The sequence below is a fragment of the Triticum aestivum genome, chromosome 5D, assembly GCF_018294505.1.
Source record: "Triticum aestivum cultivar Chinese Spring chromosome 5D, IWGSC CS RefSeq v2.1, whole genome shotgun sequence".
Classification (NCBI taxonomy): Eukaryota; Viridiplantae; Streptophyta; class Magnoliopsida; order Poales; family Poaceae; genus Triticum; species Triticum aestivum.
Window position 1 is genome coordinate 28,534,423 of NC_057808.1, and position 18,731 is coordinate 28,553,153.

Consider the following 18,731-nt stretch of genomic DNA (forward strand, 5'->3'; position numbering starts at 1 on the left):
GGGAAATCATACTCAGACTTATGAATATGAGCGTGTTTCTTCAAACCGCTATGTTCATAAAACTAAGAACTTTTCTGCTTATTCATATGAGTATTATTCACCTCCTGCAAGGCTATTTGCTAGGGCTCCAAAGCCGAAGTTCTCAGATGCTGCACTTAGACTCATTGCTTCGAAGCCACCCCTGAAAATGTGGGTGGTTAAGAAAACTTAACTCTCTTTTGCAGGGAAAGGTCTCCAGCCGGAAATCAAAGGCGTCTGATGCTTATGCTGGGGACCTAAAACATCTTGTGGGGCGCAAGATAAAATGCCCAAATGGTCTTACTATGTATTTTGTTCCTGAATCTTTGCCAATCATCCTATCAGTCCTAACCTGGATCTGAGCTTTGATAATCCGCTTGTTCGTCAAATGTTTATGCTTCACAATACCCTTGGTGAAGCCTATCCCCCTAACTGCACTGTAGGGTATGACACCAATGCTTCAGAATGGATTATGGACAGTGGATGCACTAATCATATGACTGGTGATCGAAGTCTTCTCATGGACTCAACCTTACGTCCATCTGACAAGAGTCACATCACATTTGCTGACACTGGTAAAAGCAAGGTATTGGGTCTAGGTAGAGTTGCAATCTCAAAGGATCAGCACATGGATAAAGTGATGCTTGTTGAATCCCTTGGTTTCAACTTAATGTCTGTCTCAATGCTTTGTGACTTGAACATGATTGTGATATTTGGAAAATATCGTTGCCTTGTCCTAATGGAATCTGACAAGTCTCTAGTCTTTGAAGGGTATCGGAAAGATGATCTGTATATGGTAGATTTCTCAGCAGGACCACAGTTGGCCGTATGTCTTCTAGCAAAAGCTTCAGAGTGCTGGCTCTGGCATCGGAGGCTAGGGCATGCTGGCATGAGGAACTTGTACACTCTCGCGAAGAAGAAACACGTCATCGGCATCGAGGGCGTCAAGTTCAAGAAGGATCATCTGTGTGGTGCCTGCGAAGCTGGAAAGATGACAAGGGCCAAGCATCCCTCGAAGACAATCATGACTACATCTCAACCCTTCGAGCTGCTTCACATGGATCTCTTTGGCCCTACTCACTACTCTACTCTCACTACCACTGCTTGCCTCTATGGCTTCGTCATTGTTGATGATTACTCAAGATATACATGGGTGCATATAATCCTTTACAAGAATGAAGTGCAGGATGTCTTCAGACGCTTCGCCAATCGTGCCATGACGAACTATGGCATCAAGATCAAGCACATCAGAAGTGACAACGACACAGAGTTCAAGAACACCGGCCTCGATCTTTACCTTGATACATTAGGCATCACTCATGAGTTCTCTGCTCCATACACACCTCAGCAGAATGGCATCGTGGAGCGCAAGAACAAAACACTCATTGAGATGGCTCGGACGATGCTTGATGAATACAAGACTCCAAGGAAGTTCTGGCCCGAAGCCATTGATACTGCATGCCATGTCATCAACCGTGTTTATCTTCACAAGCTTCTGAAGAAGACATCCTATGAGCTCCTGACTGGTAAGAAGCCAAATGTAAGCTACTTCAGAGTATTTGGTGCTAGGTGCTGGATCAAGGATCCACATCACACTTCAAAATTTGCACCGAAAGCACATGAAGGTTTTATGCTTGGTTACGAAAAGGATTCGCACTCCTACATAGTCTTCAACCTCTTTCACTATAAAGTGGTTGAAACTGTGGATGTGCGGTTCGATGAGACTAACGGCTCGCAAAGAGAGCACCTGCCAAATGTGCTAGATGAAGTTCCACCTAGTGAATCCATCAAGCTTATGGGAACTGGAGAAATCATATCTTCTGAGGCACAGGCTGAAGAGGAACTTATCATTTTTGCGCCTAATCAACCTGAACAAAATGCTCAGCCTGAAGCCAATGCTCAAAATGAAGACAATGATCAGCAAGAGAAAAATCTTCGTCCAGTTCATCCTCGTGTTGCAAATGAAGTACAGATTGAGAAGATAATTGATAGCATCAATGCACCTGGTCCACTCACTCGTTCAAGAGCAACACAACTAGCAAATTTCTGTGGGCACTTTGCATTTGTTTCAATATCTGAACCCAAGAAAGTTGCTGAAGCTTTCATGGAACCTGAATGGATTCAAGCTATGCAAGAAGAGCTTCAACAGTTTGAGTTGAATAATGTGTGGGAATTGGTCAAGCGTCCTGATCCTCGCAAGCACAACATCATTGGCACCAAATGGATATATCGCAACAAGCAAGATGAGCATGGTCAAGTTGTCAGAAACAAGGCTCGTCTCGTTGCTCAAGGATACACTCAAGTTGAAGGGATTGACTTCGATGAAACATTTGCTCCGGTGGCTAGGCTTGAAGCCATTCGCATACTGCTAGCCTATGCCAACCATCACAACATCCTTCTGTATCAAATGGATGTGAAGAGTGCCTTTCTCAACGGCAAGATTGAAGAAGAAGTGTATGTTGCACAACCTCCTGGCTTTGAAGATCCAAAACATCCTGATATGGTATACAAGCTCAACAAGGCACTGTATGGCCTCAAACAAGCCCCTCGTGCTTGGTATGACACACTCAAAGACTTCCTGAAGAGCAAAGGTTTCAAACCTGGTTCTCTAGATCCTACACTCTTCACGAAGACATATGATGGAGAACTATTTGTGTGCCAAATCTATTGGATGACATTATCTTCGGCTGCACTGACAAGAGATACTGTGATGAGTTTGGACACATGATGCAAGAGCAATATCAGTTGTCCATGATGGGTGAGCTGAAGTTCTTCCTTGGTCTTCAAATTCCTCAGCAGAGCAACGGCATCTTCATATCTCAAGAGAAATACCTCAAAGATTGCCTGAAGAAGTTTGGAATGCAAGATTGCAAAGGGATACACGACGCCAATGCCAACCAAGAGTCATCTGAGTCCCGACGCCAATGGTAAAGAGTTCGATCAAAAGGTATACCGCTCCATGATTGGTTCTTTACTTTATTTATGTGCATCTAGGCCAGATATAATGCTTAGTGTTTGCATGTGTGCCCGATTCCAAGCGGCACCAAAGGAATCGCATCACTTAGCTGTGAAGCGAATTTTTCGATATTTGGCTTACACCCCAACACTAGGATTATGGTATCCAAAGGGCTCAGAGTTTGATCTAGTTGGATTCTGAGATGCTGATTATGCTGGTGACAAGGTTGATCGCAAGTCCACATCGGGCACATGTCACTTTCTGGGACGATCACTTGTCTGTTGGTCTTCAAAGAAGCAGAACTGTGTATCTCTCTCCACTGCTGAATCTGAATACATTGCTGCTGGATCTTGCTGTGCTCAGCTTCTCTGGATGAAGCAAACTCTTAAGGACTATGGTGTCCATCTGAAGCATGTGCCACTCTACTACGACAATGAAAGCGCCATCAAGATTGCCAACAACCCAGTTCAGCACTCGAAGACAAAGCACATTGAAATTCATCATCACTTTCTCAGAGATCATGTCATGAAGGAAGATATTGATATCATTCACATCAACACTAAAGAGCAATTGGCAAATATCTTCACAAAGCCCTTGGATGAGAAAAGGTTTTGCAAGTTGCGGTGTGAGCTAAATATCTTAGAATCCTCAAATGTCATGTGAATGGACACACATCCTAACACTTATGCATATTGATGACTTAGATGTGCAACACACGAAGTAACGTATATCTTCAATCAATGAAGACATACACTCTAAGTGTGAATACATTAATGCGGAATTTGACTTCGGAGCGCCACGATAATTGTGCGCCGTGTCTGGGTCTAATACTTCCTATACGGTGGGTAACGCCACCACCAAACTTTTGTTTGAAGTGTTTCATTTGGCGTTACATTTGCAAAGACTTCGCATTTGGATTGTCTTTAACATTGATTTGACTTCATGTTTATCTTCACAATGTTGATTTGGTCTTATTCTGATATATACATACATTTGTGTTCTGTCCTCTACAGCATTCACTTATAGCTATGTCTTCTTGCTTGAATCTTTTGATCTAAGTGAATGTGATCGGACCCTAACCTCTTCTATGCGTCTATCTCAAATTATATCTATCCAAATCATATGCATTCTATTGAAACTGTCAAATGTCTTCTCTGCGTCCTTGTCAGCAGAAGATACAGAGACAAAAGTTCAATCTATTTTAAATGCTATATCCTCATTGCCTGAAACCCGAAGAAGCCGGAACGACCACCCGACAGTCCATGCGTGTGTGGGAACATGGAACAACTTCCAATGTGTTGCATGTTTGCCACGTGTCCTTCAGATGTGAACCGCCAGGGGCACCTGCGTAATTGCGCTGTGCTGTCCCTTTCCTTATAAATGCTCAACTCACTGTGGTCACAATCTCCTCTTCTACCTCGCTCAAACCCTAGCGCCTCCGCTAACTCGCGTCAACGCCGGAGAAGAAGCGCTTAGCTGCCGCGACCTCTTCGACACCGTCCTCACGTCGGCCGTGGACATCATCCTCTCCGCCGCGGCCGTAGGTGTCTTTCGACGCCAAGTTAGGGCACAGGAGATTGAACTGCTCGGCCTCCCACTCCACTCTGTCTAGCAGTTCTTCGTGTGGTTATTAAAACTTACTTGTTACTGTCTTTTTGATCTGATAGATCCATCCTTCTCCACCAAAAGTGGTTTCTAAACCTTCAAAATTGGATCTATCCTGTTCTGCATCTCATATCATGCGTAGTATATTCACTTATGCTTCACAACTAGTTAGATTCCTCACTTGTACCTATTCTTGGATTCGTACAAATCTGGAACCAACTCTCAACAAATAAGTGAATATCTTCGCGCTATGAGGTCAATGTCTTCAAACTAATTTATCTTCAAAATCTTCTGAGAATGCATATGACCTCTTCCCCTTCCCTCGCACCTCTAATGCCGTCACAGGTACATGTCCATGGGAGAATCCCTTGGTTCTCATAGTCTGCATTCATTTGCAGAGTTCTTACAGCGTCATATCAACTCTCCTGAAGCCAGTTCCTATCTGACCAGCAGACGGAAGCCTTTGCAAGTTCTGAAGCCATTCAGTTTGAACTTCATGGCCACAGAAAAGTCTGCAAGAAAGGGCGGCAGACAGCGCCGTGGGAATACATCTAAAGATTTGCCACCTGATCTTTATGAAATGTACAAGACAGATCCTGAAGAAACCTATGGTGAACGCAAGACTCGAATCCAATGGATTCGAAGATATTGGGCAGAGGAATGGTTCAAATACAGATTCGTCACTGCTGAGTATGCTGAGAAAATGCCATCAAGAGACCTTGGGGAGATATCTTATACAAAAATCTTCAACCCAAGTCCAAGTTCGAAGCCATTGCTCAAGGCTTCTATCCTTGCATGATCCGAGGACCACAGTCTGAAAATGCCGACCCATCCTCTCTGCTATGGTGTCGCGAAGACAATCTGTTCAAGCGCAACTACAAGTTTGCTAAGGATTCTGCTGTAAAGAACAAGAAGAATCTTGGATGTAATTTCAACCCAGGTCCTTCTGCTCCCAGGGCTGATGGCACACGTGATGCCAATCCCAATGTCATCGGCCCCTTTGACAACTTTGATGGTTTCCTCTCCTACATCGCCGCTCAGAGGGCTACAGTGGATCAATCTGCGGATGATGCTAATACTAATGAAGCGTCAGCTCCACCAAAGCCACAGAAGCAGAAGAAAACAAAGGCTTCAAAGCCCTCTGCTGCACCTAAAACTTCGTGTCTAAAGCCACTGGCCACTGCACCACCTAAAGAAAGTGTGCAGTCTGAAGATCTTTCTTGCATCTCTAAGAAGACAGAGAAGTCCAAGAAGAAGATGCCCATCAAGAGTTCTGGGCATGCACTGACCCCCGCTGCCATTCTGAGGAACGAAGATGAAACCATTGATCTATCAAGTGACGATGATCTTGGTGATGATGCTCTTGAGCTGCTGATAAAGAGCAAGCAAGTGGCGGAGATCTTCAACGATCTGCCCCTCTTTGATGTGGATATCTTGAATAACTTCATTGATGAGTGGTTTGACAACCCGAGCCTCAGCATTGATGATCTTCAGCTTCCAATTGGCATCAGTGTCTCTTTCCATGGAGCCATAGCTAATGAGCTAGCTCTAGCTCAGAAGATAGTCGAGCTGAAGAACAAGATTGACCATGAAAAAGCTCAATTCAAGAGGAACATGGCCAAGCTCAACGTGGCTGATGTTTAGAACTTCAAGCAGATGCTGCATGACCTCAAGGAAGAGTTTCACAAGAAACGCGAAGATGCAAAAGGTTCAAGAGAGCGCATGAAGTATTTCGCTCAGAAATGTGTTCAAGCCCACAACGAAGCTGAGAAGCGCAAGGCTCTTGGGCGTCCAGGCATTGACCCCAAGATGGCTGCCAAACAGAAGAAGAAGCCTGCTGTGGCTCAAGCTGAAGTTTCAAGGCAGGAAGCACCTCGCATTGTCTTCCCTGCCAGCATGACAGGCTCGAAGCCTAAGGTCCCCACATCAGCTTCAGAACTGAAGAAAACAAGGGAAGCTGAAGCCGAAGCCAGGAAGCGCAAGAACACAAATGCCACTGATGATGCACCACATACCAAGAAGCGGAAGACAAAGTCTTCAAAGAAAGAGCGTGCTGCTGCTTCCAAGCCACTTGTTGTCGAGCCCATTTCTGTTGCCCGTCCGGCCTCCACCATTCAAGAGCGTCGTATTGTGATCCATGAGCCTGGTTTCACAGAGGATCATGAAGATGAAGAAGTTCCAGCTGTTAACCCCACCACAGCTGAAGACATTGGTCATCACGACAATGTAGATGATGATGAAGTCCTTCCTCAAATAGAGCACCAAACGGTACCATCGCCTGTTCTCACGAACAGCAAACTCATTAGCATTGGTCGTCCCTTGATGCCAATTGCTCAGGATGATTCATGGGCTGATCGCCCTCAAGACTCCCCCCTTCAAGATGAGACACCAAGAACTCCACCACCTCAAGTCACCTCTCTGGTGCTTGACGACGATAATTACATGGTGCAGACCACCACATCTCCAAAGGCGTCGCCCGCATTCCGCAGGCTTCACAAAGGCCCTAGGCCACAGGTCACCTTGCTGAGCGTTCCAGAAGGAGAAGTGCAAAACAACTCAGTAGCACGACAAGTGTTTCCTGACGCCACTCCAACTGGGAACGTCTCTGAGTCTGAAGCCAAAGCTGCTGAAGACATACCGGCTGCATCAGCCGAAGAACACCAAGAACCCCGTCAAGAAGAAGAGCTAGTTGCCACACCCCCTACCAACCAAGAAGTTAGTCTCGAGGAGAACGAGTCTGTGCCCGACCGTCCAGCTACTCAAGTGGAGGTTGAAAACATTGAGTCTGCCACACACAACACCACTGAAGCCAATGATGTTGTCATGGCTGAAGATATTGTGGCGCCTGAAGTGAATCTGGTGCCTGAAGCTAATGTTGCACCTGAAGCCAATGTGCAGTCTGAAGCCCATGTCAATGCCAATGCTCCTGTACCGCCTCCAAGGCCTCACATCATTGAGCAAGCATTTGATTGCGGCCAGCTTGTCACTGTTGATGGCATATTCTGGTTCCTCCGCCTGCTCCCGGACCACAATTTGACTACCATGTGGAGCATAGGCCTCAGGTCCAGAAGCCAAAGCCCCGACTGCCAAGGTTTCCAGGTACTGCGACTTCGCCATGATTGTTCAATGTGAATAGCTTCAAAGCACACAACACCTTCTTTGACAGTGCCAAGAACCCATATTCGAAGCCAAGAATTTCATCTGATCGGTTCTGGAGCTATCAACAGCGCAGTTATTACTCTTGTATCTTATACAATCAAGGGCGCATTTTTCCCCATATGCGTCTAGACTGCGAAGCCATTGCTGGCCTGCCCTGCTTGGAAGAAGCCCTAGACTGCTTCAGAGATGCTGGCCTTCTGCAGTTTGTGACCGACAAAGAAAATTGGAATGAGGAGCTTCTGCTACAATTCTATGCCACTCTTCACATTCGCGGCTACAACAGGGATCCAAAGACTTGGGTCCTTGAGTGGATGACAGGCGATGTACACAATGAAGCCAAAGCCCAAGCTATAATTGAGCTTACTTCCCTGCCCACTCCAGGTGAACTCTATGAACCTGGTTGTCAGCTTCACCGCAATGCTTTGGAGAGCATATTCCAGAAGCCTGAGCCGAATATGAGCCAAATGCTGAGCATGATGAAGCCATTGCCACAAGATGTTGAATATCCAAAGGAATTCTTTGTTGAAGACCTGGAGTATCTGCCCCGCACCATTTATCATATTATAAGGCAAACTCTATGGCCTGCCAAAGGACATTCTCCTGTAGCAAAGCTTGAAGGCGCAATGAAGACATTGGTTTTCTATATCCTCTATGGCATCAGCTTCAATGCACAAGATTTCTTCATCAGGCAATTTGCAGCATCTGGCTCTGATCTATTTCGTCTGAAGTTTTACGGTCCATGGGTAATGTGCCTCATCAAGCTTCACTCTTCTGTCAACTATCAGCCCTCTGCACAACCATCTTATCTTCTTGCCAGAGGTTGATATGTCTGTCGAAGCCATCTACCCTGAACCTGCTAAGGAGCCACTATATCTTCACAATGTCGATCGCCAAAGCTTCACACAACCTATTGAAGGAGTTCTTGCTGCAACTCGTGTTTATCCTCTGGCTGGAAATACACGTGCTCCTCATCGTGCACATACTGAAGCCACCGAGAGTACCATTGCTCAAAGGCCACAGAAGAGATCTCGTGTACTCAACGACCGAGAGCTTCTCGTGGCCTTGCATCAGAAATAGGATAAGCACCACGACTGGCTCAAGCGTCAGATGCAGAGCCTCTTGGTGGATGTGAATCGCATTCGAAGTCTTGCCACCAAGAATGCCTTTGTCACTCATGAAACCTGTCAGCGGTCGTGGAAGAGTCTAACATTGCTAAGCTCTGAAGATGATCTTCAACAGGATGGCTTCACAGAACGATTCAAATTTGATTCCACTCCTCCCAGGAACGCTGTCTTGCGTCGGACTCCCTCTCTCGAAGACTCCAAGTACTCCTCCTCGGCGGCCACTGTCAATGCCAGAGTCGTCGATGACGAAGATGATGCTACTTCACCAACTACATCTTCTCCACGTATCGACACTGCACCAACTTCTTCTGCACCACCGGACTCCAACATCGACCCTGCAGCTTCACCTGCTCCTCATGGGAACGAGTAGAAGCTCTATGTCTTCAAACTTTTTTGGTCCTTACTGACAAAAGTGGGAGAAGCATATGAGTTGATAGTCTTCAAGTGGGTCCATATGGGTGGTTGCTTTATATTTTGCCAAGTGTTTACAACTCTTGCTTTTGATACATTTGGTTATTTGGGTTGTAACACTTAAACTTGATGGTCGTCTGCTACTTTTTCTGCTATTCTATGATGCGATGATAAATTCCGCACGAAGTCATTCCGTAGACGTCCATTTTTCATTATGCATGTCATTATCTTCGTTATATCCTTTCAAGCATGATGAATTGTCTTCATAAGTTGAAGAGGATCTCCACAAGTAAAACCTGCCATGTGCATTTGCATTCAAACGCAAACTATTTATATGGACATCTTCTGGGGGAGCCTTTTGCTACTTATGAAGACAATGACTTAACCCCTACAATTTCACATACTTTTATCCTCATTGAAAACTTCAACCAGTTTGTCATCAATCACCAAAAAAGGGGGAGATTGTAAGTGCATCTAGTGACACGCCCCTAGTTGGTTTTGGAGTATTGACGACAAACCTGGTTGAGGGACTAATGTGTTTGTGAGAATTGCAGGATAACATATGTAGTAGTCCCTCATTGATTCGGTTTACCTACCAGAGATGACCCCTAAAAATGTGTGAAGACATTGAAGACAATGGTGGTCTGTGAAGATATTCACATTGAAGACTATGACATAACAAGACATCGCATGAAGACTATGGAGCGCGAAGACATAGTTGTTTCGTAGTTTCCTTTTCTTCTTTGTTGATTCATAGGAACCACCGTACTGTTAAGTGGGGTCCAAGTGAACAAAGTCAGAGTGACTGAAGTGATGCTCAACCAAATCCTATGTCTTCGAGCGAAGACAATGAGAGCAAATCTTATCCAGAGCTGGATGAGTCAGCTTTACTTGTAGCCCAAGTCAAGCTGCCGCGTGTGTTTGAAATCTGACCGTTGGACACGTGTCAGTTCCTTAGTGACCGAGGGTCATTTCGGACAAATCAGGTCGGGTTGCCTCCTGGCTATAAATAGCCCACCCCCTACACCATAAATTGGTGGCTCCTCAGAGTTAGTGCACGGCTTTTGTCGTTTGAGAGAAACCCACCTCCGAAGAATTTGAGAGAGAGATCCTTGCGAGGACTAAGCCCAAAACACCCAGAGCCGAAAGAGTGTTTGGCATCACTGAAGTCTTTCTGTCCACGTGATCTGAAGACTTGTTAAACTTGAGGACTGTGAATCCTCCAGCCGGTTAGGCGTCGCGTTCTAAGCATCCAAGAGTCATTGTGGATTGCCGGTGAACGAAGTCTATGAAGGTTTGGAAGTCTACCTTGAAGACTTACCAGAGTGATTGGGCGAGGACTAAGTGTCCTTAGCTCAAGGGGAATAAGGTGAAGACGTGGTCTTCTAAGTTGAATCTCAGCCTCCCTAACCAGACGTACAGTTGTCACAACAACTGGAACTGGTCCAACAAATCCCTGTCCTCTCCAAGCTACTGGTTCTATCTTCTCCCTATCTTTACTTACAGTTTGTCTGCATGAATTCATTGCGTGCTTGCTTGATCTGATTGACTTCACTGTGTGACGACTATTGTTGCCTGGCTTCATACTATCTTCCATCCTGATCCATACTGCCTAGCTGCTAATAGTCTTCGTACTTTCACTTCATTACTTACTTGACTATGGCTTGTCTAGTGTAGTCTACCTTCCGCTGCATATCAATAGGTTCATTTCTATCGTTTGTCTTCAAAGCCCTCGTGTTTTTAAGACTTTCATAAAAAATACCTATTCACCCCCCCTCTAGTCGATAACTAGCCCTTTCAGACCCCCACCACACCCGACCCCCGAGGCCGCCCGCTGCCCCGGCGCCCCTCCGCCCGGCGCTCAGGCTGCCCGCTGCCCCGCCGCCCTGCCGCCCGGCGCCGCTCGGCCCCCACCGCCCAGCACCTCTCCGTCCAGCCGCCCCCCGCCGCCCGCCGCCGCCCGCCACCGCTCCGCCCCATGGTGAGGTTCTGCCCTTTATTTTTTTCTTTTTTTCTTGCTGTTTTAGTTGATTTAGTTGCTTTAGGTTAGTTGATTTTGGTTAGTTGATTTAGTTTCTTTAGGTTAGTACATTTAGTTGCTTTAGGTTAGTTGCTTTAGGTTAATTGATTTAGTTGCTTTAGGTTAGTGGATTTAGTTGCTTTAGGTTAATTAGTTGATTTAGTTGCTTTAGGTTAGTACATTTAGTTGCTTTAGGTTGGTTGCTTTAGGTTAGTTGATTTAGTTGCTTTAGGTTAGTAGATTTAGTTGCTTCAGGTTAGTTGATTTAGGTTAGTTGATTTAGTTGCTTTAGGTTAGTAGATTCAGTTGCTTTAATTAGGTTAGTAGATTTAGTTGCTTTAATTAGGTTAGTAGATTTTATATTGTAGGTTAACTTTTTTTTAGGTTGGTAGATTGTAGGTTAGATTTTAGGTTATTTTTTTATATTAAGACGAAAAGAATAAAAAGTAGAAGTGAAGAGGAAAAAGGAAAATAAGGAAAATGAAGAAGAAAAAGAAGACAAGAGGAAGAAGGAAAAGAAGGAAGAAGAAGAAAAAGAAAGATCAAGGGGGAAAGGAGTTTATTTTAGGTTAATTTAGTTTAGTTTAGGTAGCTAGGTTAGTTAGGTTAGGTTAGTTATCTTTAGACTAGGTTAGGTTAGTTTCTAGGTTAGTTATCTTTAGAATAAGTAGAAGGTGTTAGTTAGGTTAGTTTGATTTTGTAGGTTAGTTTGATTTTCTAGGTTAGTTAGGTTAGTTATCTTTAGACTAGGTTAGTTAGGTTAGTTTCTAGGTTAGTAAGGTTAAGTAGTTTGAGGGGTTTTGGTGATGTCATTTTGTTCTCCAAGAGATGATACTTGGCAAGATAACCAAATATGGCATTTATTACATGCTAGAATTTTCTTGGAATTTATAGAGAATATTTCCTATGTAAATATTCCAAAAGCTTGAAATTTCATAAAAGGGGTTTTGGTGTTGTTTTCACCCACCAATTGTTTATTATGTTTATGTTGTACTAATTTCATTTAGTCTTTGTCATTGCAGGTAATGACAGATGGTGGGCACGGGACGAGAGCGCTCCGAGCCTCCTTCTTCCTCGGTGCGTGCTGAGAGGGGTGGCTATATTCCACCCCAGCAGCTTCGTAGAGTGCTCGTAGACAGCATGGCGACACCGGCGGGCCCTTCTTGTTCGGCCGGGAGAGGTCGGGGGAAGACGAAGAGGGGATCTAGAGGTGGACGTGGCGGCGGGAGAGGTAGGAAGGCTGTTGTGCCTTCCTCACCGCCACCCGAAGCTGATTCTCCGGACCACCTGAGTGCTCCGTCTCAGGTGGAGCCATCATGGACCCGTCTCGGACTCCGGTCCACGAGGCTCGGGCTGACGACCCTCGTGTCGCCGAGCCTTCGTCCCACGAGACTCGGGCCCTAGAGTCTTCGTCCCACGAGACTCCGGTCCTAGAGTCTTCATCCCAGGTGACTCCGGAGACTAGTGGCCATGCTGATGGCGAGGAGACCTGGTCTGACGATAGTTTTAGCGATGGCGAGCTGGTTGAGTAGGGCAACAAGGTCTACCAGTGTGGTGGTACGAAGCTCCCGGCTGTGCCGGCGACCCGCGATCAGAGGTGGTTGATTCAGCCTAACGGGGAGAAGTAAGTGCATTTACTCTTTTTTAACCTTTGTCCTTCATGTTTCTTCAAATTAATATCTAATGTGTTGGCCTTGTCATACTGCAGGGGTTGGATACACCCCGATGGTGTCCGCCGGCCCAACCAGGTCCTTGGTACTCTAGTCCGGCACCACTTCTTGGGGTGGGTCATGTTGCCCGGTGAGGGTCAGGCTCCACAGCTAGCAATGGGCTGGGAGCTGTACATGGCTGCCCCAGCCCCGCCAGAGGAGAGGGTCGACGGTGTCATGTGCGAGACGGTGGCCGACATTGTGAGGCTGCGGTTTTGGGTAATTTCTACTTTACAGAATTAAAAATCAACATTACCTGGTGATTGTACTATTCAGTGTTGTCTTGTTCGATTGCAGACCTTCTACAGGGTTGCTGAGGAACACGAGGCGGAGGCGGCTAGGGTTCTCGAAGCCAAGTGCAAGCGCCTACTTCAGAACTTACGGCACGAGGCTAGGGTGCGGGCTGTTCGAGACTACTATGCCTCGACTAACATTAGGAGGGCCAAGAAGAAGTGCCGCTGCAAGTATCTGAGTAAGGAGAAGTACATGAAGGTAATTACCTATTCTTAAGGCCTTGTACTTAGTTTCCTTGATTTCATTCATAGGCGTAGCGCTGAAATTTCTCTTTGCCAAACTTAGGTGCCCCCGAGATGGTGTGCAGATATGATGGACTGTTGGGAGGCATTGGCGGATGAGTGGTGCTCTCCCCAATGGCTAGCCGAACACAACAAGGCCAGGGATAAGTGTTCCCAAATGCGAGGCGTGCCACACCATCAAGTGAGCTCCAACCTGTTTGAGTACGGGGATAACTGGCTATGTGGTTTCAGCCCTTAACGATTCATGCAATTTCATTCTTCATGCTAGCTTCAGCCCTTAACTAATATGTTGTTCCTCTCTTTTAGGCGAAGCACAACAAGAAGGAAGTGCCTCCGCTGTACGACCTCTATGCCATGGCCCATATGGCCCCGTTCAAGAAGGCCAAGGCATTCTCAGAGGATGACCTCGGTCATCCAGAGAGCTTCACCAACATCTCCTCCCACAACAAGCTCGTGAGGTACAAAGACTGGGGGAAGGCGGCGAAAGGGGATCACCTCAACCTGAGTGTCGGTGGAAACGACACCTATGGGATCACGGGGAATCCCTTCTACGGTTGGTGGGCGCGGGGCTATGGAAAGAGCAGGTTTAGAAGATCAACACGGGGAATTTATCCAGGTTCGGGCCACAAGTGGTGCATAATACCCTACTCCTGCTGGTTTGTGTTTATCTGGTGTTCTTGGACAAGCTACAAAGCGTGCAGGGTCCGAAAAGTCCGAATCCTCCTCCAGTATGCCTCGGGCCTTCTTTTGTAGTCAAAGGGGTCGCCACAGTGGCACACAAGAGGTGGAAAGTTTGTACTGTATACAAGTCTATCGCCTGGCACTGTAGGACAAACGCATTTAATGCGCTGCCGACGTGCCCTCTCACTTTATCGGGGAAGGCAAGGAAGCTCGTCTCGTCCGTCGCTGCCTCGTCTCGCTCTGACGCGCGTCCAAGCTGACTAGGCATGCAGCGCCACGCTGGCTGGCTGGCTGCTGAGTTGGTGCGGTGGCAGAGTCTTCACGAAGATCTGCATGCCACCACGCAGGTGCTTGCTGAGTTGGCCTGGAAGCTGCACGTCGCCACGCAGGTGCCTGCCTTGTTGGCGGGTTGACTGCTGTATTGGAACAACGGTGGAGCCTTGGCAGGTGGGGCCTGGCTATGGCCCCGCAGATGTCCCCTGCAAGGGCCTTGCCGGGGTCTTGCAGGTGTCCCCGGCAAGGGTCTTACCAGGGGTTTGCGTCTTCTGGTTCTCATCTAGTCTTGTACGTTCTTGGTCTTCACAAAGATTTGCATGCCACCATGCAGGCGCCTCCGGAACCTTGGTTCCAGTGTTGTCGATGGTGTCGGAACTCTTAGGCTCAATGGTGGCGGCTCTGCTGGTGTTGGGCAAGCTGCCCCGGCAAGGCTCTTGCCGGGGCTATGTAAGCTGCCCCGGCAAGGCTCTTGCCGGGGAGAGCCCACCTTGTCCCTTCGCTCCTCACGACTCTGTCTCGGCATTGCTCTGATAGTCTTGTGTCTTTGCCTCCTCTTCTGTCCCGCCAAGCGCGGTCGTAGGCGTGTGGCTGCGACTGCCCGCGCACAAGTAAAGGGGTATAAAAAGGACCCCTACTTTTGTACACCGACAGGAGCCCCCGAGCCTGGGCCACATATAAGCGCGGAGCGTTATTGGGCCAGGCCCAGAACGGTGCGCGGGTATGCGTGGCAGAGTTTTACCGTAGTAACTCCTTCGCCAGTTGTGCTTCCCCACGACCCGCGTTGAATGTGTGACGTGGGGGTCATGCGTGGGGCGGTTGCAGCACGCTTGCGTCACATCGTGGTTAATGGTAAAGAGGCGGCCCGTGCCTTCCCCATAAAAAGAGGAAAACGCAAGGGCGCGGCTCGTTTACTAGGTGGACTCGGGTCATGGCCTTCAAGGCGCCCACGCCCCACGATCACGGGGTGGAAAACTGTCGCTTCACTTGTCTTCTCGATTCTGGCCTGCTCGCCATGTGTCCTTCATGCCCCAAGGATGGTAGGTGGTGTACGCGGAGGGCACGGGCCTTAATGGCGAGGTGGGAAACCGGGTCATCGCTGATTGGAGCAGCGGGTCGGTCCCGATTCCTTACGCCCCTGGCGGCCGGATTGGTTAAGTGGGGCAGCCGAGCCCCGGCCCCACCCCTTTATAAGAAGGGGAGGGGGATGTCACCCTTCAATCCTTCAACATCCATCTCCTTCCATCTTGACTCCTTCCTTCCCTTCGCTATGGCGAGAGGGCGCGCCGGCGCTCTAATGGCAGCGACGAGGGTCTCTACTCGACAGCGTGCCCCTCCTTCCCAAGAGCTCGTGGCAGCGGAGCCAGCCGCGAGAGGAAGAGGGAGGGGGAAGGCCGAGGCCGCCGTGGCACTCGGGGGAGAGGAGGACGGGGCGGCGCACCGGCCGCGCCTCCGCCAGCGGCTCCTCCCCCAATGGACGGCCATGTCGGAGACCAGCCCCGCGAATTCTTCATCAGGCTGCACAAGCCAGAGCACGGTCGCCTTCGTCTCCCCACTCCGTTCGCTCAGGAGATGGAGCTCGACCTGCCACAAGCTTTGAGGCTGCATATGAGGGGTTGCGGGAATAGCAGCATGCGGGTCGACGTCGACTTCCCCGCCCCCCACGTCATGTATCTCCGCCGCGGGTGGAAAACCTTCGCCCGTGCCCATAGCCTGTCGGAGGGGCTTGTCCTCCACTTTGCATTGACAGAGAGCGTCCTGCTTTCCGTCAAGGTCTTTGGGCGCTCGGGGACTCGCCTAAGGTTTTGCGTGGAGAGCTCCACGGACGATGAAACCTCCTCCTCGAGCGAGAGTGACGAGGAGGGAAGCGACAGCGACGATGAGGGCGTCAAGCGGGAGGACGCCGACTCCGACTGACCACGCCGCCCTCCTCCCTCAGCCACGCGCCCTGCCAAGGGTCTTCCTCGTCAAGCTCTCCATCGGCGCGTTCCCCGCCGCTTCCTTTTTGCTTTCACCTGTCGCACCTGGGAGGAAAGGGGCAAGAACGGAGATCACGGGGCACCTATCTTTCTTTTAAATTGTAGACACTTGCCAAATCTTAATTTCTAGATAATGTAATCTCTCGAGCCCATGCTTGTGTCCTGTAACCTCTGTTCTTGCATCAGCATGTTAATGAAAAAGTCAAGCCTTGTCAGGAACCCGTGCACGTGTATGCTCGTGCAGAGGCGAAACGCTTCCTTAATGTAAATAAACGAGTCCTCCCAGCCAGCTGCCCTGCCGGCGCCCTCTGCACCTGCCGGAGAATCATATCTTCCGGGTTACACACAAAGGGTCCAGCCCCCCGTCCACCTCCTTTTAGCAAGGGCTACTATGACCACTCCGACCGAAGCAGCGTTCGGGCCGGAAATGGGAGCACCGAGTTTTTAAAGGAGAGTGGCGAGGTTTTCTAATGCACAAGTCATAGGTTATGAACACGAATGGGCAAGAGGTAAACTTTATCTGTCTGGTTTGCCGGGGATTGCCGTGTCGGGTGGTCTTCTCGACTTCTTGCCGGAGCTGGGTCCTTGGCGGGATTTCGCGCCCTTGCCGTGGCTGGAAAGAAGAGAGGGAAGAGCATGGAACCTCGGTGGTCCACTAACATTTATTGGAATCAAAAAGCAGTACAGTACCCTGGACAAGCATGCATATACGTATACACATAAACATGGAAATCGACAGGAAACTATACATAATAAGGGATTCCTTTCCCCGACTGTGCACAGGGTCTGCGCCTGGCTCTGTACATAGGGTTACATGCCTTGTCGGCAAGGCTAGTACAAAATGGGGGTTGCCGAGGCTCCCGGCAACCGCGCCTTAGGGTAAAACTTGCGAAGATGTTCGATATTCTAGGAATTGCTCACCGGAATGCCATCTTCGGTCTCCAGGCGGACTGCGCCCAGCCTGGTGACTCGTATTACCCGATAAGGGCCCTCCCACTTCGGCGTCAACTTGTTTGAATTCTTGGCGGATTGAACCCGCCGAAGAACAAGGTCGCCTTCCTCAAGGCTTCGGGCGTGAACCTTGCGGCTATGATAGTGGCGCAAGGCCTTCTGGTAGCGAGCGGCTCGCACAGCAGCCCGAAGACGATCTTCCTCAAGGAGCGTCGCATCCTCTTGGCGCAACTGCTCTTGCTCAAGCTCATCATAAGCGAGCACTCGAGGTGACCCGTATATGAGTTCCGTGGGGAGAACAGCCTCTGCCCCGTAAACCAGGGCAAAGGGTGTCTGGCCAGTAGCTTGATTTGGTGTCGTTCTGATCGACCAAAGAACTGTTGGCAATTCATCAACCCAGCGCCTTCCGCACTTGTGTAGCTTGTCAAAAGTCCTAGTCTTGAGGCCTCGCAGCACTTCTGCATTCGCCCTTTCAGCCTAGCCGTTACTTCTGGGATGAGCAACAGAAGCAAAACAGACCTTGCTGCCGAGGTCTTGAATGTACTGCATGAAGGTGCGGCTCGTGAACTGCGTGCCGTTGTCGGTGATGACTCTGTTGGGCACACCAAAATGGCAGACTAGCCCCTTGAAGAACATGACGGCTGACTGTGCTGTCACCCTTCTCACTGGTTCCACTTCCGGCCACTTTGTGAACTTGTCGACCGCGACATACAAGTACTCAAAGCCCCCGACAGCATGGGGAAAGGGGCCCAGTATGTCGAGCCCCCAGACTGAAAATGGCCAGGAAAGAGGGATTTTCTGAAGAGCTTGGGCTGGTTGATGAAGCTTCTTTGAATGGAACTAGCACGCTTCACACTTGGTTACTAGGGCAGTTGCATCCTGGAGGGCGGTGGGCCAGAAGAAGCCTTGCCGGAATGCTTTGCCGGCAAGGGCTCTCGACCCTATGTGGGAGCCACACATGCCTCCATGTATCTCTGCCAACAGCCTCAGTCCGTCTTCCCGAGGAATGCACTTCAACTTCACGCCGTTTGGTCTCCTTCTGTATAGGGCATCATCCACAAACTGGTACATGCTGGACCGACGGGCTACTTTCTCTGCTTCTTCTTGTTCCTCAGGAAGCTCCCCTGTTTGGAGGAAACGGACGGTGTGCTGTGCCCATGCCGGAGCCTGAGGCTTGACGGAAAGGGCTAAAGGCACATCTTCGGCCGCAAGGGCAGCTGCCTCTACGGTCAGAGCTCGAGGCTCCGCCGGGGGTTGCTGCTCTCCGGCAAGCTTGGGGCACCCGGCAACGTCCTTGCCGGCGGCTCCT